A 27,740-nucleotide genomic window follows, 5' to 3' on the forward strand; every position below is an offset into this window, starting at 1 on the left:
ATTTGAGAAACGTTAAAATAACCTCTTAAACTGGAGCACAGAAATATTCTTAGTAACCCTCTCTGTGGTGCTCCCTGTAATTATAGCTGAGAATAATCACAGATCAACTTTTTGTAAGAGATGACACCCCTTCTGTGCTCTTAGAGGGACTGCAGTTCTAAAATCTTTGCAATTACTTTTATATCTATGGTACCATTTAGATTCAGGATTTTAATATCTGACACAGTAGGCCTCACACTGTTTAGTTCTCCACCATCTATCTCCTTACTTTGGGTGCCTGTCATTCACATTTCTGCAAAGTTCAGCTGAAACCAGTAAGTACCCTGTTCATGTTACTGGTGCCTTGCACTGCAAATAGTAAGAAGCAGAATTTGCAATCCAGCTCATTCACAGAACATTCTTATACAGCACATAATTTTCCAACAGCTAAATTAATCTCGCTTCACAATGTGGGGCTGTGTACATGTGGTTTCTGATACAAAAGGCTCCAGTGAAATCAATGGTATAAGCATCATATTAACTCAGACCCAGCTCTTTCAGGTCCATGAAGCATAGTCATGTGCTTTCTAATTTAGAACTCAAATGTAAGCAAGAATCTCAGCTCTGCTTTTTAAACAGTGTGAAGTTTCAATCCAATTTACCTTGCATAGATGAAAACATAAATCAGTAGCTGGTCTCCACTCCACATACTAATTTAATGAGCTGGGGATTTGACCACATGTGTATATACACTCTGGGAACTGCAGACCTTTTCCTCCATACTGCATTCAGTTTGGATGTGTGCCAAACAACTATGTATGAGCTAAAGGGAGGAGGGAAAGGCAGTCCAGCACACCAGCTTGCACCAGGGTCTAGAACAAGGGTGTGAGACAAAGGTCAGGAGTCAAGCACGATCTATACCATCCCACTGACGAGCAGTCAATGCATATGCTGCTGTAAGCAACGCAACAGCCCAGGCAGCTGCCCTGGGACATGCCCCAGGACAATGTCTGGGGTCACCACTGCACAGCTGTAAGGGCTTTATCCACCCCTCCCCACAGTTAGGAGGGACTCCAGTCCAAACACAGATGACCTCCTGGAAGAAAGCTCCAAGAAGAAGGTGACAGAAATGCATCTACAGACCTACGTTTGGCTCACTGCCTGGTGTACTACAAAACAAAGGGCCTTTGGGGGCTTCAAAGAAGGTGTGTAATGATCAGTTCATCAGAATGCAAAATGAAGTTGATAGTAAAAAGACTGAGGATAAATATTCATGCACAAACATCAAGTGATTTCTGGCACCATTCACATTGCATGACTTTTGTTGACCTGACAGGACTGTGACCTGAAATAGAGACGCCAAAACAGCAGCGACTCCTCAACTTCTGTCTCCTCTTTGCCTTGTCCCAAAGACTATTGACCCAGAGAGATGAAGTCTTGCACTTATCATTCTCAGACCTCATGCATCTGTGGGCTGAGTCCATTCATAAACAGCTCCCTTCCGCTGGACTAATCCAAACCAACTCTACACTCATCCAGGCAACAGCACAACAGATCCCAAGCTGTTTTTCTGTTTGTCCAAAGTACTGAAAACAGACAGATGTTCTGTGAGCAGGGAATCTCTGAAGTGGGACTACCTATGCCAAGGTATCTTTGGCATCATAGAGAAGGTTGAGGTAAAGGTGGGAAAAAAGCAGAATAAAGCTAGTGAATAGAGGTGGGGTACAGAAAAAGAGAAAATGATTTTGGAACATTAACTCACCATCCAGTAAAAAAACAGATTGCAAGACATGTCATTCAAATAGCACTACTGGTCCCCTCTGATTACACTCCTCCTTATCTACCACCAGAAGAATTAATCTAGACTATATTTTGCTTAGGTGCCAAAGGAAAAAGGAATTTATATTAACCATGACTGTGAATCTGAACAACAGTTACTAATGATCTTTACACTTTATTTTAAAAGTGTGTTTATCTTAGCTTATCAGATCAAGCTCATTCAAAAACCAAAAATCAGAAGTCCTGCAATTTGAGAACAAGTAACACTGAGAATGGAAAGTCAGCACATCCCCAGCCTATGGGATGGGAGAGTCATCTGCTATCAACATTTAGGAAATGTACTTTGGGTGGAAAGTTTCCTTGCAGCCTCAGGCTTTGTTATAGTAACTCAGCTTAGCTCTTAATTAAGCTCTTGTTCTATCTGTAACTCTAGTTCAGAGCACCTCACATCTAGGCCTTGCCAAGGGACATAGCATGCCGTCCTCTAAAATGGGGTAGTCCTCTATGCAGGGATCTCTTGGTGGAGTCACGTTAAAATCAAAAGATGTTCACACAGACACAGGAATCCCTGCTGTCAGGTCTCATATCATAGCATTAATAATGTCCATCCAGAATACACAAACAGACGGGGTTTTCTTCCTAGAAGAAAAGCCAGCAGAAACAAACCGCTTATATTTCTTTTTCTTTCTCTCTTAGATTTACAGGGGTGTCATTTATTTTTGCATATATTTTATTGTGCAAGGTCGCATTGGACCAAACAGTGCAAGTAACCCTCTCATTCCGCTTGCATTTGGCTTCTTATTAGAAATGTTATCAGAAGGTAAACAATGCACAGGAGGGTCTGCTGTGGAATAACAAGGTTTTAATACCGTACCACATCGACAGCTCAAAAATGCTTTAATAGGTTAAAACTATTTTTGGTAATTACAAAGAAGGTGAAAGGAAAAGTGTTTCCTCAAGCTGACAACATACATTTTATACAGAAAGAGACAAGATATGAGACCATGAAAATTGCATAGACACAAATATTTGAGATGTAACTGAGAGGCAGAAAAATATATTAAAATGATCATTGATTGAGCAACACAGGAAGAATTCTCTCAATAGAAGAAAACAGGCTTTTGTAGGTCTCTAAGAAAGCACAATGGACCCTGCTTTTGTGACAATACTCAGTGCTTCCATCTGGAATTTTGAAGCTACTTCTGGATACTTTTGGAACTAGATGATCTTCAAGGTCCCTTCCAACCCAATCCATTCTATGATATTGATGACTGAGTCCTTTGATTTAGCCATCATTGCCTTTTTACAAATAGAGAAATAAGCTTCCCAGGATGACAGAGACTTTCCTAAAGTCAAAGAGTGAGTCAGTGGCAAAGAGAAAAGCAGTCTAGTTCTCCTCAACCTTACTCTCAATCAACCACACCAATAGATTGTACAACCATGAAAAATGATCTTTTCCCTATGAAAAGGTAGATTCTGTGAGGAAAATAACAAGCTCCACCTGTCTATGCAGCTGGTATTAGCAATAGTCAAAATTTCATTCTGCAGAAAAAAATGCAGATGTAGCACTTGTAAAAAAACCTCCACATTCATGTGCATATCAGAAATTGCCAGAGCGCTTTCAACAGCTGCAACTACCACACACTTTCAGCAAATAATTTTAACTCATCAGGTCAGACTCGGATAGACAGCAAAGCCCAGATGGCTTGGTTGTAAATAAAGCCCTGGTATGACACATGGGGTGAGGAAACGTGAGGTTAGGGCCCTGCAGATTTGCACCGGCCCTGGGTTAGGGCTGGGCATGCCAGCATGGCAGCCCCACCACCCTCCCGCCCTGCTGTTAAGTGGAAGAAGCTGTGGGAACGGGCGCACGTGTGAGTGTTTAAATACTCGTCGTTGGGGACTACAGGAAAGCCTACAATAGACATTTAGCCTTGGGATGTTTTCTCTACTCTATTGCAAAAAAGCAATAAAAATATGTGCTACTCTGCAGGCTCTTTCTCTGCTTAACCAGCCCCTTTATTATTATCCAGGTTCTCTCAGAATATATCCTTTCTGCCAACAAGCCCGTACTGCTCCAACGGGCAGATCTATTCTCAGGGCCGGGCTGTCAACGCACGCCGTTCTCTTGTCTGACTTCATTGCAGGTTGTCCAGTACAAGGGTCTGAGGGTGTCTGCCCGCAGGCCTGAACAAAGCAGGCCACCCGCCAGCCCGCACGTTCAGCTGGATGTCACCCAGCAAAGGCCAGCACAACTCACGCTGTTGCCCACAGGCAGCCCCACAGCCCACATGGTGCTCGGAGCATGTGGGGCAAAAAATGTTTTGAGAAGTGCCGTCTGTCCATCTCTGGCAGAAACCAGAGGGATGATGCTTGGAAAGCCCAGCCTTTGTATTTTCCAGAATTAAGACTTTGATTAGCTGCTGGCGCAAGACCAAAGCTCTATCTGAAGTGCTTTAGATAACCCGTCTGCGCTTGGTTTTGGAATCTTGAGGAGTGTATGCTACAGCCCATTTCTCATCAGTGCCAGGAGAAAAACAAGGAAAATGAGGGAGTTCGTTGGGAGGACTACCCTCGCCACAACTCTCATGCCCTCACACAAACACCTCACACGGGCTCTCCTGGCCACCCCAGGCCCGGGTTGGGTGCTGGGGCCCCTGACTCGTGTTGGAGTTTGGCCCTGCTCCTCCACACCCACTGGGGCCAGGCCCGTGGCCCACAGCCCTTCCCTCCCCTCCCCTCCCTTCTTCCCTCCCCAAGCCCCCTTGGTCCTCCACAAGTCCCTGCACCTCGTGATAAATTTCATAATTATTCAGCCCTTACTACTAACACCGAAATTCATCACTCAAAGCAAATTAGCCGAGATTCATTAGAATAAGACATCTAGTAGGCACATGTACTTTATTAGCCTCTTACACCAATAGTTTTAATTAGGTACATATTTCACAGCTCTAGAGCTACTCGAGTGAAGGGCTGCTTTTATCTCTTTTATTTACAGTAACAAGCTATCAAACAAATACCACCATAATTAAAGTCAGATGCCAAAAAAAAATAAATAAAAAAATCCCTATTTAAAAATTTTTTATTAACAGTGACCTGCTCAAACCTCAGGTTTTGTACACCAGGGCTATTTAATTAACGAGGGCAAGTCCCTCCAGCCGGGCAGGGAGGACTTGGCCTCTCCGGCAGCCCCTCTCCCGGCGGGCGATGCCTCCATGTCACCTTCAGGTAACGGGGAGCGCTCTGCCTCGGATGTCGTAGTGATGAGAAAAGTGATTAAAATCCAGCACATTTCTAAATTATTAATGAGGAATTTAAATGATGTTATAAAAGAGGGAAATACAGCCGAAAATGTTACACATTCATGGAATTCTTACTCATGCATAATAATAAGCCGAAAACACTTCGGCTATAATACTTCCCAAATTAAGGGGGGCGGGGGGCGATGTGTTTCTCGGGCCCGCCCGCCCGGCCTCCCTCACTCGGCGATCAAGGTCGCCACCTGCCGGGCTCCGCCGCGAACCGCGCCCGCTGCCGCCGCCTGGCGCAGGGCCGCCGGCTGACGGGGCCGCTGCCCGGCCCCGGGCCTGCCCGAGCCGGGGGCTCCGCCGGAGGCCGGCGTTAACTTCAAAGCCCTTCGCGCACATTTAGCACCGTGCCCGGCCTCTGGGCTCGGTGCTGTATTGTTTAAGGAGCGGTGCTATGGCGGTGAGGGAAGCCCCTTCTTCTCCCGGCCTGTGCCGGGGCTGAGTGCTCCCTGCCTGCACCTGCCTGGAAGCGCTCCTGCCGTCTGACAGCAATTTGGGGGCTGATGGCAGTAGTTAGTAGCCAGAGCACAAAAGGTTTCCCCAAGTCAAAGCTGCAAGCGACACATATCTTACACAGCTATATTTATGTGTACCTGCCTATGCAGTCCTTTCCCCATCTCCGTGTCTCTGGGCTGCCCTCAACTAAGCGCTGCTTGTGTGATCCATGAGGTCAGAAAATACCCGAGGATCTCATCATTAAAGACCTGCTTAAGGTTTTACACAATCAGGCAGACGTTTGTGTCACCTACCACAAAGTCCATGATTTTCCTCTCTCAGGGAGGGGGAAGAAACCTGCAAGCCAACAAAAGTAAAAGGGTCACTGGAGTACAGCCTTACCACAAAGCTGTGGACTCATGCATCCCTCTGGCTGAGCTCCTTGGGGAGATTCTGTACTTCCACGTGTCTTTCAGTCTGATTTTGGTAGATCTGCAAAGCAGAGAGCCACCATCTGATTACAGTTGCAGCAAATAAGGCAAGAACAATCCCAGGCCGCTCTGGACTGTAAGGGCTATACAAATGCTACAAGTCCTGCTGAATGCTAACTGGCAGCTAGCACCAATTACTGGGTAATGGGCTCTCCACATGCCCCATTACTTAATAAGTTGATAGACACAGTCTGCACTCACTTTCGGAGCTCAGTTGTCGCTGGTTGTAACACCAGCTGAATGCTTTGCAGTGGGCTAGCCTCACAGTGACTAAAGCTCAGATCGTTATAGCAAAGTCTCAACCAAAAGAAACTGCCACACTCTTCTCAATTGGAGCAGATGAAATAAAGGCTCTTGGACACAGTTCCTACCTAGGAGCCTGCCAGAGTCTAATAACTGCAACATGCTGTGATTCTAAAATAAGTGTGTCATGGAGAGATACCCAGGCTAATTCTCAGGGAGCTAAATTTGCCCGGACGAAACTCTTCATTAGCACGGTGTTTTCTTCCACTCTCCGCTGTTTCTGGTCCCTTTCTGCATGGCACTGCACAGAGCACATTCACTATCATGAGTCATAGATGGCAGTTCTGGTCCCTCTGGACAAAGCAGTGACATTCATATCAGAAACAAAAAAAATGTACTTTTTTTACTCCTTTGCTTCCTATGTAGTCTCCACTGATGACATTCTCGCCATTCCTTTGCCTGGACAGCACCATTTATTAAAGTTTTTGCTTAACTGACTTTTGAGCACTATGGTTCCTCCACATTTTCTGTCACGTAGTTTTTAGCTATACAGAGATGTGAACAGGGTTTCCCTGAATGCTCTCCAGTTCCATGTTTTCTCCCTAGGTCGTCAAAGGAATGAACTGGACAGAAGATAACAGAGAAGATCCCTATGAAATCGTGGTGCAACCAAATAATCCCAAAGCATCCTGAAAGAGTTTCCATAAGGAAAGCAGCAGGGACTCCTAAAACACAGATCCCATACATCCTTGTTAGGAATGTGACACCATTACTTTCACAGCTAATGCTATGAAAGGCTGCTGAAATGTTCAAAGGAACTTTGTTAGTTTTATTTTTCTCTCCACAAAACAAAAGTTCTCACTGAAGGCCTTATAAAAAGTAAGAAACTTTCAGAACCTTGAGCCTCTGCAGGCAACCATTACATGCAAAATATTGTCCCCAGTTTATAGCCTTTAGCTGTTCTACATTTCTGACACTGTGAGGAAGGCCTTTGTAACCAGGTAGTTAGCATCAGATGGATATTGAATGCAACCAGCTGCATAAGTGCAATACCACAACTGAGATTTTTACATGCACACAAGTCAATGATTTCAAAACCATGGTTTCTGCAGCAGACATGATTTGCACCCCATGTATTACGGACTATCTGACAGTATTACAGACAAGGAAACATCTCTCTGTGTGCCAGGAAAGAGAAACCAGCCACTGTACTGAAGGCCAACAGAAGTTTTAGGTGCCTCAGAAGGCACATTAAATTCCAGTTTTATGGGTTTATGACCATACATTAATGTGATGTGGCCTTCTTTATCTGAAATTAGTTTCTTTCTAATTTTGTACATATATGTGCAGTACAGCAAAGTGATGGCTGTTCCATACTCCTTCACCTTCATGGATTTTGATTCTATACCTTGACATCCATCTATTAAATGCATTTAGCAGGATTAAATTACCTCCAAAATGAAGTTTTAAAGTGCATGTGGGAGGTGGGAAGAGAACCCACTGTCTGCACTAGTTCATTGTGTGAACAAGGCAGTAAATACAGATGTGGAACTCCATATTCATGCCTCAGCACGGGTATCTCTTCAGTGTTGCACCTGCAGGTATTTATATGATCACACACTGAAATAAATGCAGCGTGTGTGGGTGTGTAGAGCTGCACCTGTATATATAATGAGACGTTCAAACAAATCCACTAAGTTTTGTTGCAACATCTGACAAAAACATTCTTGTAAATTTTGTCCTGCACGCTCAGTAGCCTTATCCCAGTGAATCTTTCTCTGGACTGGGTTGAACTGCCCTGTGTACTATCTCTGTCCCTTGTCCCTGAAGAAAAACCTCCTAATTTGCCACTTTCTCACTGCTTTTCATTCTGAAGAGGAAATTACGTGAACAATCTCCCTCCACAACTTGTGCTGAGCTTATAGTTGCTGGAACTGAAACTGGTTAGAGAAGGTCATTTGCACATGCTTTGGGACCACTTATTTACCTGCTTTATAAAGATCACGTGTGCTTTTCCCATAAGGCAGCCACTGACTAGTGAGTCCTGCTCTGGCACAGAAATATTATGCATTTTGGGATTGGGTTTGAGAGCCCTCTTTCAGCCAGTGAAAGGACATGAACATAAAATTTCATAGTTTATGTGCAGTCTAGAGTCTAGTACCTACTATATTAAAAGCACTGTTACATCAACCCAAGAGCACAAGGAACACAGACATTGTATTCCCCATTTTTCATAGAAAGAAACTGAGCCAAAGTATCCAAGTAAACTGACCAACCAAGCATCAAACATAAAACTAAATTTTGGAACTCCCCTACTTACCAGAAATTTCAATCTGTAAAGTTATTTGAAGCTCCTTAAAACTCAACAACTGCCTGCCAGGAAGGGTAGGAATCTCTTCACTGGGGGTAACTTAGCGTACAAGACAAAACATGAAGAAAATTAAGCCATTATTGCCATGCAAAAGTGCTGTAACCAGGACTTCGACCTAGAAACATTTGAACTTTGTGTTGTAATTCAATCCCACCATAAAGACATGGTCTGCATATCTGTATACATCTTAAAGAAACAGGAATACTACGAAGTATGTAACTCACATTTTATAACCAGATGCAGCTTTTCCTAATGGCTACTGGAGAAACAGAAAGTACTGCCAGTCTTTAGGCCAAAGGGCTGTTAGTAGAGAAACAAATTAATGTCTAATTTTTGCTAGTAACCGGCTAAATCAGTCAAATGTTCCCAGCCCTAGTTAACACATATATATCACAGGTATTATAATAACATGAACCTACTTATTAAAGCTTAACTTACTAATGCTTGGAAAATACTTAGAAATCTGTAGAGAAAAGACTTTATGTAAGAATAATATTGTCATTTCAAACTCGTTTAGTATGTCTGCCAACACTTAGTAGGCCTCATGGACCTTCAGGTTCACTGTACCTAAGAAGTTAACAGTATCTCAAAATATTTCCTATCCCCCGCACAACGGGCCTCCTCTTTGCCCAGCCACAGATTCTTCTGTTTCCCCTTCCTTTCTGGTGCATACCTTGGTGAAAGAGAGATTAGTTTTCTGACATTCACTGCATTTGTTGTGCTGACATCATAGAGTCAACGAGAACAAGTATTTATACTTCTATTATGCCTTCACTGAACTGAACAAGGTGTTCAACAGGACATTTTAATTATAATCCCACTTCTAGCAGCGTAAGTAAAGGTGTTTAAAAAACACAATCAAGCATGAAATAGAACAGTAAACATGCCATTTCAATTACAAAATTATGTATAAGCACATCCTTGCACAGCACAACATTTGAAGACTGCGAGAAATGCTAAAATCCTATCTGAAGCGCTGAGAGGTTTTCTGCACAGAGTTGAAGGAGCTGAAATGCTCTCCTCTCACACTCTATTGTGCACTCACTCTGGATTTTGGCTCCGGAGAGAAACACACAAGGTCCAAAATTGATTGTTTTTGTACAGATTCCCACAAAGAAATACTAGCCGTAAGCTTTTTTTTTTCTTTTTTTTTTCTTTTTTTCTGCATTGTCATTTCAGTCACTTGTTCTGCTTTGGGAACTCTTTTTTACTTCCCAGCCCAATGGAGCTGAAATCCAAAAGCAATGCACTGACAGATCCTTGCATCAATAGCCACCACCACCTACCTGTACAGTTCAGCTACAAACTGCTCCCGATCAGGAATGCAATGGAGCAAACACCCTACAATGCTCATAGGTACTGGTGAGCCACCAGAAACTCCTGGACATCTCTGGTCTTCAGGAAAGCACAGAGCCAGCTCTAAGGGATGTGTAACAGAAAGGCCTTGGTACTACACTGTCCCACTAAGCAATGGTGAAAGCTTTTCTTTTCTGCACTTGATACCCCTGAGCACTCCAGGAGCAGTTGTCGAAGCAGTGAAAGTTCTTACCAAAGCACAGCCACACTACACCATCCTGTCCTCTGCAGCCTCTGGAAGACAAAGTTCCCCCTCACAGCCTCAGAGAGAAGGAAATTGGAACAATTTGCATTTCTGCCACGCAGATTAAACTTGAACCAATGCTGGATGCATTAAGTTCCCAAAGACATCTGGAGATCATAACAAAATCTGTTGCTATCTCATGATCTAGACTATTATCTTTTCCACAAATAGTACTTTTCTGTTTAATAGACACACAGTTGTCCATGGTATGGAATCATCTTGTAGAGTATCTTACCTGGAAATTACTCTGTTACTGTGACTTGAAAGTAATAACTTTCTCAGGAATTTCACGATCATTTGGATGAACCTGTAAATACAGAAAATAGGTGAAATGTTTATGAATAAGTACTTAGTAATCTGCCAAAGAAACATGTAACAACATCTGACTGACAAGAAACTATGCTGGTGTCTGTAGGTATTTAATAATACAGACAGCATTAAAGGTTTGACTGCTATCCCTTTTTTGAAATAGAATTTTTTACTCTCTCACTATACTCTCAGGGTTGAAGGAAAAAAACAGCATATTTTTTCCATTCCTGGAAGAACCTGTCTTTCTCAAAATGCCAGACCACCTCATTAGTGGAAGCCTTGGTTAGCTTGTAGATAGCTGGCAGAGGTGTTTTGTTGTGCTTGTTTCCACTTCATTTTTTTCCCAGTATTATGAGTAGGTAGAAGTAAAAGCAGAGTTTTCATTGCCTTTGAAGGGAGCAGAATCTGCTTTCATTTCATATTTTTTTCCATTCTTCTCCTAGCACTACACAGAAACGCGTGTGAGGTGAAATGTGTCTGCAAGGTAACTCGGCGGTGAGGGTTCCAGAAGCCAACATTAAATGCAGATAACATATTTTTGACTAGTTATGCACATTTACAGCCCCGGTCCAGAAATTTAAGAGAAGCACTACATGGAGAAGTCATTAACTGAGAATTAAGTTGGAGAAATACAGGATGTATGAGGAAACCTAAAATTAAAGCCCCCCTTTTAACATCTCTCTACTTCAAGCAAATCAACCAATGAGGCAAGGCCTTGAAGTTCATTTATACTAGAAGTGAATGAGACCTGCCTGATCCACTCATCTTCTCCTTGAATGTAAGGCTAAAATTAGGAAAAAGACATGCTGCTTTTGCAGTGTTTCAGAACTGCCAGTGCCAGTTCAGGTCCTCTCCAGCTTCTAGATGGACCAGGGCCTCCACAACCGAATAGATCCACAACTCTATGAGCTTTTCACCACCAGATATAACCCAGGTCATGATTAGAAAATGGGACCATAACTAGCTAGGCCTGAATAGCTATGACAAGCAATGATGCATGGCATGGAAAACATCTCATCTGGTGCAGGGAACATAGTTTTCAGGGTCAATTTTAGAAAGCCATAGAATTTTATCTCTAGACTCAACAGAGAAACAAGCATGGAGCCTGGCATTTAAAAGGTAAAATTTTAAATTGAAGACATCATTCAAACATCTTCCTAGCTGGGTGCTGCAGAGCCTGGATCCATAGCCTCTGCAGCTGCCAGCTGGGATGGGGTGCACCGCCTCTGCCTCTGGGCTGTGGCCACACAGTGCTGGCCGAGCTGGGGGATGCCATGGGAGCAGAGGGCCATGACATCCGTGCATCTGCAGACCCAAAGGTGCTCAAGACCTTAGAGGAATGAAAGCAGAGGAGAATGAAAGTGAAGTAGCTGAGAGATGATACTGCTGCTTTGTAGAGTACAGCCACAACAGGAGCTGTAATCACAGAGAAAACAGCATGTCTGTCTGAACCGCTATTTCTGCTTTATTGTGTAAATACAGGAACTATGACTTCATGTCTCACACTTCAAGAGTCGTACTCTTGGGCTTCTTTTCTTCCATATCAGAGCTCTAAGAAATGCAAAATGTGTCTCTGACTTTCAGTTCTGGCTTGAGGTTAATCTCTAGAAACAAGTAATGTAACATTTCCATCTATCTTTTCTACTCTTTCGGCGGTTTTAATTATACTGATATACTATGACACTTTAAACAAGACAAGCCTCAGCTTATGGCCTGCTCTGTAATGGTTCAGCTGCTGCATGTGCTCCAGCATATTTTGCTCAGACAGGCTGCTGGGGGCTGGTGTGTATGTGTGCAGAATAGTGCCCTTCTGTCATGAGAGATTTCATTGCACTGATCATTGTATATTTGACAGACTCTTTGTCAATGTCAAGTGTCTTTTGTGGTTAAGCCCAGTAAAGCTAAAACAAAAGGTCTCCTAGATATTAGATATATAGTGACATTACTGAATTCACTTGGAGGCAGTAATATTTTGTCAGCCTATGAAAAGAAAAATGGAGCTAATGGGAAAACAAAAGGAAGATGCCGGCATGTCTTTTTAGCTATTTTTGTTTATGTCAGACATTGTGATTGACATCTGGCCCAGAACACCCCTTCAACCACTGGGTTGGTGTCATGAAACAGAACAAAGAGAAACTGCCAGCCAAGAAAACACCAATGGCTCAGAAAGCACTTTTTTGTTTAAGTGTTTCATTTTCAGTAATCAGTATCAATGCACAAGAGTAGTTCATTCACATACACCCCCAGCTTACTAATTGGACTTTTAAGTTTCCTTCATGTTTGCTTTCTTCCTGCTTGCTTGAATGGCACCACACTGCTGGTTTGGTTGGATGACAGTCTGTCATAACAGTGATGTTTGAGGTTAGTGAAAACTGACGTGAAAAATACAATCCACTGGCCTTTAACTGAAATAGCAGCTCTGTTTTTTGTGGAGTTGTCAGGCAACATTTTTAAACCCTTTTCACGGTGAAGGCAGTTACAACATGTTTTTCTCTGTATCAAGCAGCTCCATCATGACGAGCATTATCTATGTCTGTTGTCATATCAGAATATTGCCTTTGAAGAGCAGTTTACTGTTTCTTGTGTGATCACTTCTCCTGTTGAAGTGCCCTAAAAGGGTTAAAGGAATTTCGTGATCATTCTTCAGTGCTAGGCCAATTACAAAGCTTTAAAATATGTTTAAGGGTGACTTTGGAAATACCTGTGACCAGAGCAGTTCCTGCAGACACACAACTTCACAGAAACTTTGTCACCAGCATTATGCAAGCGCTGCAAGGAAATTATTATTTAAACTTCTAACTTTGTCTTGAAAGTATGAGGCTGAACATTAAAAAAAAAAAAAAAAAAAAAAAAAGAGAAAAAAAGAGAGAGACTTTTTACAAAATGAGAGCAGGACGTTTCATCTGCTACTTAGGTACAGTTAAATGCTGAAACCATAGGAGAACTCTTGCCTTAACATATAAAGATCTTAATCACTTAAAAAGATCCTAGGGAATTTGGCCCCTGAACACATTACATGTGCTGCAGCTAAACATCTTTGCGCCTTTTTAACAGGGTTCCTTTCAGTATTTAACACAGGGGTATATTCTTCTCCAGAAGCACACTTAACTCCCCCCAGCATTAATAGCAGAGATGCTCACACATAGAGTGGCAAATTTCTCTCTGTCTCTTTGCACAGTGTTCTAAAAAGAACTTTGAAGAAATTGAGGAAAACAGGAAGAGCAGTATATTAATTTTAAGGAGATGAAAGCAATACATGTCACTCCTAAATTTCATGGAAAATGCACCGTTAGTAACAAAGATGAGTAGAAAATTTCAAAATCATTTTGAGCAGCATTAAAATCAGTCTTCCCTGATTTTCTGTTTTCCCCTTCTTTTCAAAGCACATACATTAAACTCATTTTATGCTTATAATGTATATAATGATTCTAGACAACATAAGAAGGACACTGGGATTCTTCCTATTTCAACGTATAAAGTGGCAAGCCAATTTATGCAGCTTAAACCATTGCTAAAGAAGATGTATCAAAAATTGCCTATGATCATTACAAATAACAGCCTGAAATGTTCACAAGAAGCTGTTTGCTTATCATATTTTCATTAAAACATCTTTTCACCTGCTTTGCTTTTCCCATGCCTGTAACCTGCATTGTAATCAGTCTTATTAACTGAGAACATAAATATGATTTATTATGGTCTGATAATGGAAGCTGCATGGACCAAGAGAAGGGATATATTGTCCTTTGATAAAATGGCTCTTTTCTCTCAAATAGAGCTCTATCATGAGAGCATGCAGAATGTAGTGAGTGATTATTTCCTGAGGGTGAATGATGGCAGAACCCTACAGAAAATCTTCTTGTTGGCCATGACAGCCTCCGAGTGTCCCCAAATCTCACCGAGTTTGACAACCTGCAGACACTTTTGATGAACTGTATTCTTCTGTCAGAGACAGCCTGTCTGGGAGGAGAAAAGGGAACCTTTATCGTCTGATCTGCTATTATTGTCTTGATCTTTTATAAGCAATCTCTAATGCACATGAATATAATATCCTTTCACACAAGTGCCAAACATAATAGAAATGTAGTTAAAGGACCCTTTTCCCGGTTATGTAAATGTCCTAATACCATAATTAGAAAAGATGGTTTGTGAATGATAGCGGTAAGGAAAGGGTAATCAAAATGTTTTAACATTATCTTTCTGTTTTAAAGACCAAAATCTGTGATAAATAGCATTTATGGTAGATATGGGGAACCAGCTTGTGCTGAAGCTTTTACCTAAAAGAGAATAGTTTTGAGCATGAAACTGGTGTTATATTTTCGTAAAACACATAAATGACAGCTGGTCTTAAGCCAAGAATGATTACTGGCAGATATGACTTAAAGAAAATGAGTATTCCACTCAAAATCCCTCCATGGCTGTTACAGAAAGAACAAAGCGTTATTATTAAGTAGTGTATTTGGATAAAGCGGTGTTCAAGACCAGCTAAAGTTCGCCAACAAATCTCTCTTTTATCTACATCCAGAAGAACAGGCATAACAGAATCTTTTTCAATTAACAGCTGTACACATTAGCAAAACACCCGTCTTTCTCAGCTGAAGAGGTCTGGCTTATTTATCACAAAAATGAAATGTTTTGGGGGAAGGTTTCCAAGTTGCCCAGTAAAAGCAAGAGACTTGATTTTTCATTAACCTTTTGACATCTGGAGCTGGGGTGTCCCAAAATTAACTACTAATGGTCTTTTGCATTACCAGTTGGTGTTGAGAGAAGTCCCAATTGTCAGAGTCAAAAGGTTAATCAGCAATTTCACACCGGTGATGTGGTCAGAGTTTGCATGCTACCGCCTGGACAGGAGGAAGAAGAAAATAAAGTAATTAACACAAAACTAAATCCCGACATTATTAAATTTCTTGTATTTTTGTTGTTGGAAAATATTTCATGATCTATTTATGAAATGTTTTGATTTCTGAGAGGGCATTGCAGAACTTTGCTGAGAAGCCCAAGTTCTCAGCAAAGACTGGCTTGCTTCATTTATTCTGCTTTTCATAAGGAAACACAAAACAAATTACAGTTTATTCACCCACCAAATGTCCAGCCCAGGCCACCATGAGGGAAAAATCTTCTAGGTCTGTTACTTGGGGAGGTTTCAAAAACTATCCAACTGAGGCTAATTTGGTCTGAGAGTTCTGTCCTGTCTCCAGGAGGTGAGGACACCCGAATTCCCATTCACTCAGAGTCAATTTCACAGTGCAGGTGCCATATCAGGGATGAAGATGGTCCAGTAGCAAAAACTTGAGCATAGACTTTTCTCTCCTATTCCCTTCTGCCTTGATTGCAGAAAGTAAGCCAACAGCAGAATTCCCTTAACAAGTATGGACAGCAATGTTATTTCATGTGAAAGTACTCATATAAACAGCCATGCCAGTGCCTCAGCTGGGACCATTTGACCAGAAATAGCCATAACATACGTTGACTTATGTCCCAAAAGCTCTCCTAGCCGTAGCAAAAACAGATTTATTTTCCAAAAGAAAATATAAAATGTTTCTGAAAACATTACAGCTTGGCATTTGCTACCAGTAACAATGGTAGCACCCAAAATGACTTCTCATTTGTCCAGGCAATATTTGAAACCATTAACTATTGTTTATCTTGTGTTTAGCCCTGATCAAAAGACTTCTGATGTCACCATATGGATCAAGCCAGTTGTTCTATGTTTTTGAGACATTCTATCTTTTTCCTATGTCTAAAACAAATAAATAGTGAATACTGCCCCAAAGAACTTCTTTCATCCTGGATTTTTTCTTCATCACATATTTCCACTCGTCTCTTTCTGCAATTCCAACAAAATCTACCGCTAAAATCTTTCTTCTCTTGATTTCTACAGTTTTAATGGGGACAGAATTTTCCCTTGAAATGCTCTGAAAAAAATTATCAATCTTTCCAAGTGCCCTATTACTTAGTCCACCAATTAGCTGACTATGGAGCCTGAGTGTCCTTGTACATCTTCCCAGTCCCCATCTGTATACTTGGCTGCATATGTTTATGCAATTAGAAATGGTGAAAATCTAATAAAATTAGGACAAACCTGAGTGAGCCATAATTCTGCTTAATCTCTCAAACTGGATTGTTGAAAGCTTGCTGAATTCCCCAAACCTCTCTCAGGTGCCAATGAATGAGTCAGTATCATACCAAAGATCTCACGGCATAGCAGACGTAAATTATGCTTCCAGAATCTCATACACACCCTCAAATAATGAATCTAATGTCTCTAAAATAATGTCAGGGAGAAAACAAAACTAAACTAAACAGAAAACAAACAAGCAAACAATTTCCTCAAATTACCAGCATCGTACTTGATGGTAAAGAATAGTGAAAAGGAGAATACACTGCAAATTTCATGGGGAAGGAGTAACAGTTTTCAAAGTCTGTCTTCCTATGGCAGTAGAAGAGCAATTTAAGCTTCCTACTTTCGGAGGAGGACCACTGACATTATCACACTGAGGTTTGTTAGATCCCACTGACAAGCCCTGAGAGAAATGAACAAAATGGGAAAATGAACCTTTCTTTCATCCCAATGTGATACCTGTCCAGACTATTCTTTTAGAAGCCCATTTTACACTCTGTTTTGTACTGCAGTGGTGACCAAGGGTTTGCATAGCAATAATCACCAGCCTGAAGGAATCCCAGGCCACTTCATACCTGTGTCCTCTCTTCACCAACCATTTGAGAAAAGCCAGGGGAGGAACAATTTTAGCTAAAACTGGGAGGAATATTCTTTGAAAGAAAGAGTAGAATTATTTGGGTTTGAAGCACACTAGAGCAATTAATAACTCTGTCCTTGCAAGAAGATAACAATCTTTTATCTCAAGTTATGAGGGTTTTGGTTTTACACCAAAGCCAAACTATTTATTTGTTGCAGAATAGGGATCTTCAGTATGAGGAGAAAGATGTAAGGCATATGGCCTCTTAACTCAGACCTCAGAAGAAAATGTTGTCCTCAGATCTACCAGTTCCTTTTCATGGTTTTCCCCTGTATGTTCATCTTCCTCATAGACGTTACCTCCAAGCACATGCCGCGTTTACTCTGTGAGACCTTACAGAACTTCAGCCAGGAGTTAACGGAGCCAATTTTGTTCATAAACACAGAACTGAGGTATTGCTCTCATTCCCAGTTTAATACACTCACACTCTTTGGGATGGCGAGGCTGCAGAAAATGGAGCTGGAAGGGATCGTAAAAAGCCCAATAACTGACAGTATGCCCCAGATTTTTGACTACTCTGTCACTGAAATCCTCCAGTGATGGAGACTTCATCACCTTTCCAGTCAATTATCCCAACAGATAACTGTCATTTCCTAAGTGACAAATACAGCTGAACAGTGAGAGAGACTGATTGCTTTCTTAGACATTATATATTTTTGCTCAAATACAACTTAAATGTATTTATACCTTTCTCCTTGTTTCTTCTCCATTTATTTCTGGTTCTATTACCTCCCCTCCATCATTATTTTACTTTATCTTTCTTCCTACTACTACCTTACCGTCTCTTCATTAAGTCACTCCTTTTCATTTCTGTCTTTTGAGCCTTGTGCTTTTTGGCATCCCTGTGTTTATTCTTTTTTCTTTTCTTTTTCTTTCCAAACACATGAAAAAGAGAATCTAATCCACTGGTGGCCCTGCTACAGATGCCCATCTCTTGTAATCTCCTTAGAGGGTAGCCAAAATGCCATATTTTCATTCATTCCATTGAAAACAATTTTTGTATACAATGAGAAATTATACAGATGTATTCAAATTCAGGTCTAAAGGCTATGCTCTCGAGGTGTGACTGAACAGCATAGCTATGGGAAGCAGACGATCTGTTTTGAATACACACATGGCTGGATACAGCAGGGGTGGGTATTACATAACCTCTAAAAAGACAATTCAGAACCCCCGGCAGTCGTGTTAGCAGATAGCTGCTGCTTGCTGACTGGCAGTGTATTTCACGAGTAATACGAGTTACAGCACAGGTCTGGACCTACTGGTTAAAGAATAACAGATTAAGTGGCTTCATGTCTAATTTACGCCAGGAGAAGTACCATCAAAAACAGTGAAGTCTGGAGCATCACCATAAGCAGAGAATTGTTTTACTTTTGTCCCACCAGGTCAGGCCCATTGTATGGTTTTAAAGCACATATAATATGCATGTGTGGTGGTCTCCTTGTGACAGCTCCGGGCTTCGTGGCCTATAAGCTAATTGGAGACGTGATTCTGCACTCCAGAATTCAGTGCAGCTCAAATATTGGTATTTCTTAAAGCAAACAAACAAACAAACAAAAACCTATTTCAACTTATTCTTTAAATTTTTGACAGAAAATTATCAAAAAGGAGGATTACCCCTGCCCAAGCAAGAAGCGGTGTGATAAATGAAGGGAAGGACTAAGGGAAGCTTACTCCACACTTAGGAGCAAAAGACAAGTTTGTTTTCTAGCACAGCTGTTTCATGGTGCATTGTTGCTGCAATATAGTTTGAATTGCACTATTTTCATATCTGCTTTGACCAGGGTCCATGCTTGAGAGGGCTGAGTGCAGTGGTCTGAAGCAAGACTACTGAGGGCATCTGATAAAGGAGAAGTTTGCATTAGCACTGAGGATCCACAGCAACGGGGATCTCCAATGGTGCCTTTCCACAGAAGGTCTGAATAGAAAGCAAAGAAACTAAACTTGCTCTGGGGAGGCAGAAATTCTTCATCTCCTGTGTGACCTTGTACTTCCTCTCTCCAAGCCTCAATTCTTCCCTGAAATAGGGACTGACATCTTCCTGTCTTTTCTCTCTGGACTTTTGGCTAGTGCCTCTTCCTGATTAGAGGTAGGGCTGATGACTGTGGGTCTGACCTCCAGGAGGCCTCTGGACACTTCTGCATTATATTTGATAATGAAGCCTCGTGTCTTATCCAATCAACATAAAGTCAGACCAGAGGAAACTGGCTCAGCACAAAATGGCAGCCTCAGCAGAGTAAAGTCAGAGACACTAGCTATTGACTGCTATAGAAATACTGAAACTGCATCAGGGATTTCTTTTTTAATTGCTATTTAGGGATTTAAATGAGATTTTCAAAAAGAAAGGAAGACACAATGTTTAGTCTACAATCACTCTTTGCTGCCAATACAGGCTATCATATAAATTACTTAGACACTTTTAAAAATACATTATTTACTCAATAACCCATAATGGGTCCAGAGCTCCTTTTACACGCTATTATAGAAGTACATAATTGCAGAATTTTCAAATGGATATTTCTTCTAGGCAATAGTCTGTAATGGCTCCTTCAAAGCTCTTAGGCTTTTATCATATGAAGGCCTAAGTAGAAAATGTTTAGTTCACTGATCATTGACCTAATAGAGAGCAACAGCTTCTCTGGAACAACTATTGTCTGCTTGGGCAGATGATATATGAATGGCATTTTAAAAAATTCTTGGAAGTATGTGCTAGGGAAAAATTACTGTTCGTCTACAAAGCAAACACTGCTGATGGGATCCCGAGTTCTTTTGTTTGCCTCTGCTTATTTTAGTTTCTTGGCTTCTGCCCTAACCCAAAAACAAAAGAAAACAGTAATTTTGGGGTATGAAATGAGGGCTCAGTCTAGGACCCCTTTGGATCAATGAGAGACATTTCCATGTTCATAAAGATCGTTCAGCTCAATTAAAAATTGTCTCAAATGCAAATGGAGGTATTTGGTATATATTGCAGCGTAAGAAGCTGAATTCTGAAATCAGAGAAGTAAGGGATGCTGCAAAGGGTCAAATCACATTTCTTAGGATAGTACTGAAAAATATGCAGGATCCACAGGCATATCCCAACCATGATTCAGAAAGGAGATTGGCAACTTGAAACATTTTCAGCACTATAGCCATGAATCTCACAATTATTGAGCTTCTGCTCTCTACTTACATTTAGCTTCCAAGTTTGCTGATTCCATTTTAGACACAAACAAAGGTTCACGTTCACAAGTGCCTGATGTAAGAAAACACACTTTCTTTCCCAAACTGCAAACTTTGGGCAGTAAAGCCCAAGGAGGACTACAGCCAAATGAGTGTCAGCTGAGTCAAAGAGTAGGCCCAGAGAGGATGGCCATGAGCTGGGGGCAGAGACTGCACAAGCAGAGACCCCTAGAGAGGCTGAAGGGAGACCTCCAGCTCTGGTGGGCTGGGGAAGAGGTACTTGCTGGGTGGCCCAGCTCCCTCCTGGGCTCAGGGCCAGCAGAGATGGGAAGTGCTGCTCACCAGAGGAGGGTGCCCAACCACCAGTCCAATAGCTGGATGTGATCCTAACAGCTTTTGCCATCAAAACAGACCAAGGATCCCAAGCACAGCCCTGGTTTGTATACAGTTTGACATGAGAAGTTCTCCCATGCCTTTTATCAGTGGATTTCTCCAACCTAGTAAGGCTGCCTGGGACTCCTAGCATTCTGGCATGATTAACAGAAAAAAATACACTTGCTGGCAATTCTAATAGTTCCTTCTGTTTGATGCATCTGATTGAAGAGAAGCTGAAATCAGGGACCAATATGCAACCAGGCTGCACCAGTTAGCCTCATCATGCAAATGAGGCACACTTGCAGGCGAACGTATTAGAGATCAAATAGTTTTAGGCACCATGGATAATGAAGGCAGAGCGCTTATGTTGCAACAGTCAGAGCTGGAATTTAATCATGTTGTTGATATCTACTGCAACAGTGAACAAACACAGAAACAGCCACAAAAATCAAACCGTTAAAATGAAAGGAAGATACAAACCAGACAAATAATAATGATAAAAAAAGACTCAAACCAAGAGACATAGCAGTGGTTTCAAGAAGGAATAATCTTGCAAGAAAGACTTCGAGCCCTGCCTCTTTCAGTTGAATGGCTTGAAAAGTGAGAGTTGCCAGGAGAAGTTGAAGGGGTGTCACTGTTCACACCGAGGGGGGTGGCTCCTACATACCTATGGGGATGGCCCTGCAAGGAGAAGGGGGGAAATGCCCCACAGAACAGTGCTTGTAAAGCAGCCCCAAGGTGAAACATAGCTCACCCTGCGAAGAAGCATCTCCTAGGAAGGAATTCAGAAAAAAGGAGGAACAGCCTGCTGCAGTGAAGTTATAACAGAAGTCACACAACTGACAGGCCGGATTAACAATCTGTTAGACATTAAAAATAAATACATTCTGCAGAGGCATTAGCCCCTTCTGTCTCACTAAACCTCTCACACGCTCCCTCTGTCCTTCATATAAACACCTGGGGAGACCATGAGCAGCCCCACAAAGGTTTGCTTTGTTTCAGAGAGCAAAGATGAGATCCAGCAGGTGGAAGCTGCAAAATGGAAACACTTGGATTCCTTTCGGCAGACACAAATGGCTAAAAATACCGTTTGGCATTTCTTCTAATACCAGTTGGTAGTACAAGAGCTCCAGAGATGTCAACAGGAAGCCCTAGAGGTTAGAGGGAATGATGTAACTGCATGTGACATAATGCTTGGTGTAGAGATTTCCTGGAATTGATTAGTGCCATTCATGATAACAGCAGCCAGCAAGAGTGTGAGGACTGGGTGAAGGCCCAGGCAGAATGCAGGCACCGGGCAGTTTTCTTTCCCTTTTAGCATGATGCCTGGTCTCATTGTTTTGGATGTGCAATACAATAACTGCATGGTGTTTCCATGCAACTTTCTTTGGGAGACTCAGAAGCAGCACACCTCCCAAGAACGTGCAGCTACTCCCCCACAAAAGGTCAGGGAGAGACAAATGCAGAGGTGGAAGAACAATGAAGATTCCTGGGTCCCCCTTCCTTGAGAACAGCCTCCCCTCTGTTCCTCTTATTCCTTCAGGTATAAGATGCAGTCAGGTCATCCTCATCAGTACAGTTTTATGCCTAGCCTATAGACAAAGCCTACAGAGTGCCATCTATATCTAACGGGAGGCCTCCAATCTATGTGAGTGGGTGGCAATTGATAGCGAGTGACATGGGCACTGACAATGGTACACAAACTCTGCGGCACTCTTAAAACTTTTAATTGCATTTTAAAGTAATGTAACAAGGCAATGTTTAATGAGTACTTTGTTTAAGAAATTCTGACTTCATAAGCTAATTAAAGAGAAGGAAGGGTTACTGCACCAGGGCAACAAATCCAGGCTGCTGAATGTCTGTACTACAGCAACGCGCAGTTCAGATTCAATTGGCAGCCTTGCAAACCTCCACCCAGCCGGTGTGGATGATTTTTATTTATTTCTTTGACTAGCAAATAAATTATTATTATCATCATGATTATGTTAATAGAAAAAAAGTAATGGATAGGCAAGTAGTTTTTTGCCAGGGCTGGTAAATTTTCATGACACTTCTTGCAAAGCTGTCATATGGTTGGGTTAGATGAAACTAGAAGGCTTTATGTGCGTAGCATTTAACTTTAAACATTCTTCATGGAAACTTACCCAGCACATAATTTACATATTCAATACCAGTGACAATTTACTTCTCCCATCTGAGCAGGGCTTTCAACTATGCCACTTGAACTAAATTAATAAACAGTAATTAGAGAATGTTGTGCGAGCGAGCTGTTGATGTTGAGAAGATTCTAATCAACACCTTCTTTTAAGGGCCAATTAAAGCTGAATGTATGCAATATAAACATCTTCTTGTATTTAGACATGAACTGGAGAACAAGGTAAAAAATAAAAATCAGAACAATTACAGCAGGTTAGAGATGATCTAATGGAATGATGAATCTTCATTAATTGTGAAAGCAGCAGTAATTTCTAAAAACCACCGGACACCGTCTGTGGTGCAGCACTAACAATTTGTGCAAGTTGATTCTGTCTAGGAAAAGCCTTCCTGCCTCCATTGACAGGCTTTTCTCTGAAAGCAACTCAGCATCTGCCTCCAATTTCCACTGCAGTGTTCACCTGTCTGTAAGACAACGCTGCATCTAAAGTGAGTCCAGAGAAAAAGGCTTCCTGGGGGGAGGCAGTGAAGGCGGATGTACCCATCCCATTAGCACTGTCTCCTGGCGGAGTGAGAAGTGACCCAGGGCAGGATTTGCACTGCGCAGCCCCCACCAACACTGCTGGCAGGAATACAGACACCTGGATGAGCCTGAGCGAGGGGTAAGGTTGCCCCCAGTTGCCTCCCATCTGTAAATGAGGAAAAGTAGCACAGGGGTATTTACACTGGAGCAGCTGATGAACTTGTACCCATTGCCCATGTGTACTCCTTCCCCCTCTTTATTCCTGAAAGGTGAATTTAAGACAGCTATTTGTTTCTGAGCCTCTTGCAGGACAGAGGAAAGACTATCTTTGATTTAAACTGAGCTGATCCTTAGGGTACCAAAGGGAGACTGCAGAGGCAACACCGACTTGCGCATCACCATTACGAGCTGTCAGTAAGTTCAAAACAGGCATAACTTCATCCAAACCACAGCTCACTGCTTCCTAAAGCACATTTTAAAAAAATCATCTACACTGGTGCAATAAAGCACACACAGAATTTGTCCTCCAAGTTAGAAGATACAACAGGCTAATAAAGGTAAGGGAAACATCTGTTCCAATACTGCACTAGTATCATTTAGAGAAAATGACTGCATCACTTACGGCTGTTTGGTATCCAGAAATACTACCACAGTAATAGGATGTTGTCACCTCAGGCTCTGCTGAAATCTACAGGAATTTTACTTGTTTAAGAATTATAGGATTAGGCACATGATCAGCGTTTCTTCCCTTTGAAAATAAACATTCCCACTTAACATTTCTGTAGTAGTGTGAGATCATTATCTTGTGTCAGTATTTGGTTCCACTGGCATTATCTCCTAATTAGCTATTTAAAAATACATGTAAGCGGGTGGAAGTGGCAAGTGGACTTGTAGACCTGACGGGTCTGTTATGTTCTTACAAGCTCTGCTAATCCCAAACACTGGAAATGTGTTAGTAAGGCCAAGCTGGCACTTTAAAGAACACAGCCAAAGCCTCACATCTTTAACTCCAGGCGCTCGGCACGCAGCAGAGGGGCTCCCACACCTTGAGCAGGGCTGGGCACCGGGAGGAGCAGAGAGCAGCACGCCAAGTGGGGAGCTAGTTCTGGGAAGAGGGGATGGGAATGGCACGAGTGAAATGCTGACAGCCTCCGCAGTGTGGTCAGCTCCACATCACAGTAGCATGATCACCTATGGTTTGTTTGGTGCAGGACATAGGGGACGTAAGGAAAGACAAGAACAGAGATGTTCACCAGGGTTGAAGAGACGTCAGCGGTACAAAGGGAAAAGATCTCACAGGAAGGGTTTGGTATCCTCTGCACTGTCTCAATATACAGAGAGATTACTATGCTTATGGACACAAAATCATAAAATCGTCTCCTTGGAGAAAGCTTCATAATATATGGGCAGGTCTGGGATTGCAGTTTGCAGCATGGTAAGAATTAGGAAGATGGGTATTCTGGTATGCTGTACTCATTTTTTTCTCCCAAGAGTTAGGTTTAATTCCTATCAAACTATCTTTGTGAAAACAAAAAACTAGGACACATTTACACATGACGGGTCATTGTGGAGGCCCTTAGACACATGCACAAAGCACCCCCATGGTAATAGTATTCTTCCAACCTTCAGCAGCGCTAAGAACTATGATTTGCTTCTGTTTCTGAGTTGCTTTTAAACCTCAATTCAGCAAATGTGTTGGTGATTTCAGGGTGTTCTGAATAGTGGAAGGCAGCAAAGTAAATGTCTGAAGAATACTGATAGCATCAGACAGGCCTTAAACTCCCATTTACTCCACTATCTGCAGTTTGATTCAATATGCAGCATGCAATACGATTTTTGCTCTGACCAGGTGGAATTTTGAGGCCTGAACCCGCTTGCAGTAACATAGTCCGTCAGTAACCTCACAGCAAACAGGGAGGTGCAGAGGAACAAAAACAATGGGAGCATGAGGGGAATGAGTTCATGTTAATGTCCTCTATAGATTTTTCGTTTTCCATTGAAAGTTTTCTCCTGCCTGAAGTCACCTGTATCCTTTTTTCACACCTCTTAAAGTTCACTTGGTGAATAAATCAAATGAAATTCCTCACTTACCCTTAATACTTTTTAAATGCAAGTCAAGCCTCTTGGCTTTTCATACCTAGGCACCTACTCTTTTTTTTTTTTTTTAATGCTGTGGGATAATTTCTTTCTTTCATAGGCTGGTGCATTGGCCCACATGCACGCCATGTGCTCCCTAAGGCTCATGCATAACTGCAATGGACGATTAGTCCAATTAAGTCCCCAGCAATTTCAATGGCTTACGCAAGAATAGATGAGGCACGATATGTAATTTCAGCTTTTTTTTTTTTTTTTTTTTTTGTGAGGGTTTTCAATCCTTCCATGAACTAAATCATTTTATCAGTTTCTCTCCTTCTCTTTCTTCTTTCTTTTTTTTTTTTTTTTTTTTTTTTTTTAAATTTGTCCCATTAAACTACAGAACTGGAACATATTCATGAATATTTTCTTTCTGCTTTAACTCAAGGAGTTCCTGACATAACAAAAACTGGTAATTAACTGGCTCGAAGACTTTTACAATAGCCTTCTTAAATAAGTCCTAGTATGCGGCACTTGCAGCCCTGACTCCACATTGCTGATACTACTGCAATGCACCCTCTATTAAGCAAGGTTTGCTGCTCCACGTCAGCTCCAATTCTCAGCTGTTTTCTCCACTGCTCTACTTGGAAACACCAAAGCCCTCTCAGATTTCTTTGTGTGGCAAAGGCTAACCAGCTCCTCCAGGAAAGGTCCCTGCTCTCCATCTGTGTGGCTTTGTGCCACTTCCTTCCACACTTCACTCTCAGGGGACTGCTTGCCACCAGTGTAAGGTCAGAGTGGCGGGTCGCCTGCAGCTGGACACGGCTCAGCGTCTCCTCCTAGCCTCGGCTGCTCCGTGCTTTCAATGCAGATGCATTTTGGCAGACACCACTGCCTGCCTCCTGCCCCACAGTTAGACACAACACAGAGTCTCCTCCTGGTAGAGGAATCAGACTTTGATTATTCAGATTTCACTCAACAGTGTGATTTGTAGCGGCTGCTGTATATCGTCTCGAAGCATATTCGGTTTTGCCTACTCATGCTTATCTCCCCTGGTTACAATAGATTCCGTTTCTGATGAAAATGTTACTCTGATGAGTTTTTCTCTGGCTCCACCATACTTTTATGCTTCCTGCTAACTAGTGCAAGCCTTATTGTTGCAGTTCCTAATATTTTGCATCATTTGTAGATCTAGCAATTTTGTTTGTAAATAGCATGAAAAAAACATATTAATATGTATCTTCCCTCAGTGCTCCAGACAGATTGGTTCACAGTGGAACAATTACATACATATGTGCTAGCCTATATTTCTTGCAAAATCAAATCATGTAAGGATGCCTCAGCCAGAACAAGCCATAAAGCTAGACAAGGCATGGAAAAAAAACATCCCCAAATATGTACTGCTTAAATTACAGAACTATAAAAAATAAAAATAAAGCAAAATTGAAAAGGGCAAAGGAGACACAGTGTAAACACAAGCTTTTATACACTCTTTGTAATATAGAGCTAATGTCATTTTGACATGCTGGTATCACGAGCTGCCAATGTAGTTTAGAGAAGAAAGGGATATCTCCAGAATTATGACAATGCTGCTTTCTCCCATCCAAGCCAGTTACAAGATCCACGACTGTTGCTGCCAGGTCTAACTGACTCCTTGGAAACTAAACCAGAAGTAATTTCCTTTGTAACTGTATTTAAGGTGTCTAGAAAGACCATGCATCTTTAGAACTCCCTTCGGAGAGGCAGCACCTTTTGGAGGGGGTCACGACGCCTCCCTCAGTGCAGAGCAGGCCTCCCTGCAGCTGAAAGGCCCCTCACGCCTGCTGTGCCCAGGTCTTCTCTGGGACGTCAGTGAGGTAACCGTAACGCATGGCTAAGTTGATTTTGTGCCTTTGAAAAATCCCCTCCTTAGCCCAAATACTCCATCACTGTCAGCTGAATGCACTTAACTTCTGAATTAATGTTATTTTCAGGAGGTCAGACATGTGACAGTAACAACAGGCTTTTGCCAAGCTGTCTAGTTCAGGTCTGAATCTGAATTTCCCCAGAGCCCAGTATTGTTTAAATACGGGTAACTTACTCTGGCTCATGCCTAACGCAAAACTTCTGTGCTCGGGGCTCCTTCACGGCTCCGCGCGTGGCTTCCCTCCCTGTGCAGGCACTGCTGCGGCATGCACCGC

At 42.0% G+C, this 27,740-nt stretch overlaps 1 protein-coding gene across 1 annotated transcript in view; it reads right to left on the reverse strand.

The window, feature by feature from the left end:
* The window catches only part of HS2ST1 (heparan sulfate 2-O-sulfotransferase 1), a 174,083-nt gene that overhangs the window by 12,180 nt on the left and 134,163 nt on the right, over positions 1–27,740 (reverse strand). Inside the window, exons 13-15 of the transcript XR_011811172.1 lie at positions 10,442–10,513; positions 8,556–8,645; positions 5,904–5,993 (exon numbers count right to left, since the gene is read on the reverse strand). The gene's annotated coding sequence lies outside the window, so the exon portion shown is untranslated. The remainder of the gene's footprint in view (positions 1–5,903; positions 5,994–8,555; positions 8,646–10,441; positions 10,514–27,740) is intronic.

The sequence above is a fragment of the Anas platyrhynchos genome, chromosome 8, assembly GCF_047663525.1.
Source record: "Anas platyrhynchos isolate ZD024472 breed Pekin duck chromosome 8, IASCAAS_PekinDuck_T2T, whole genome shotgun sequence".
NCBI classification, from domain to species: domain Eukaryota; kingdom Metazoa; phylum Chordata; class Aves; order Anseriformes; family Anatidae; genus Anas; species Anas platyrhynchos.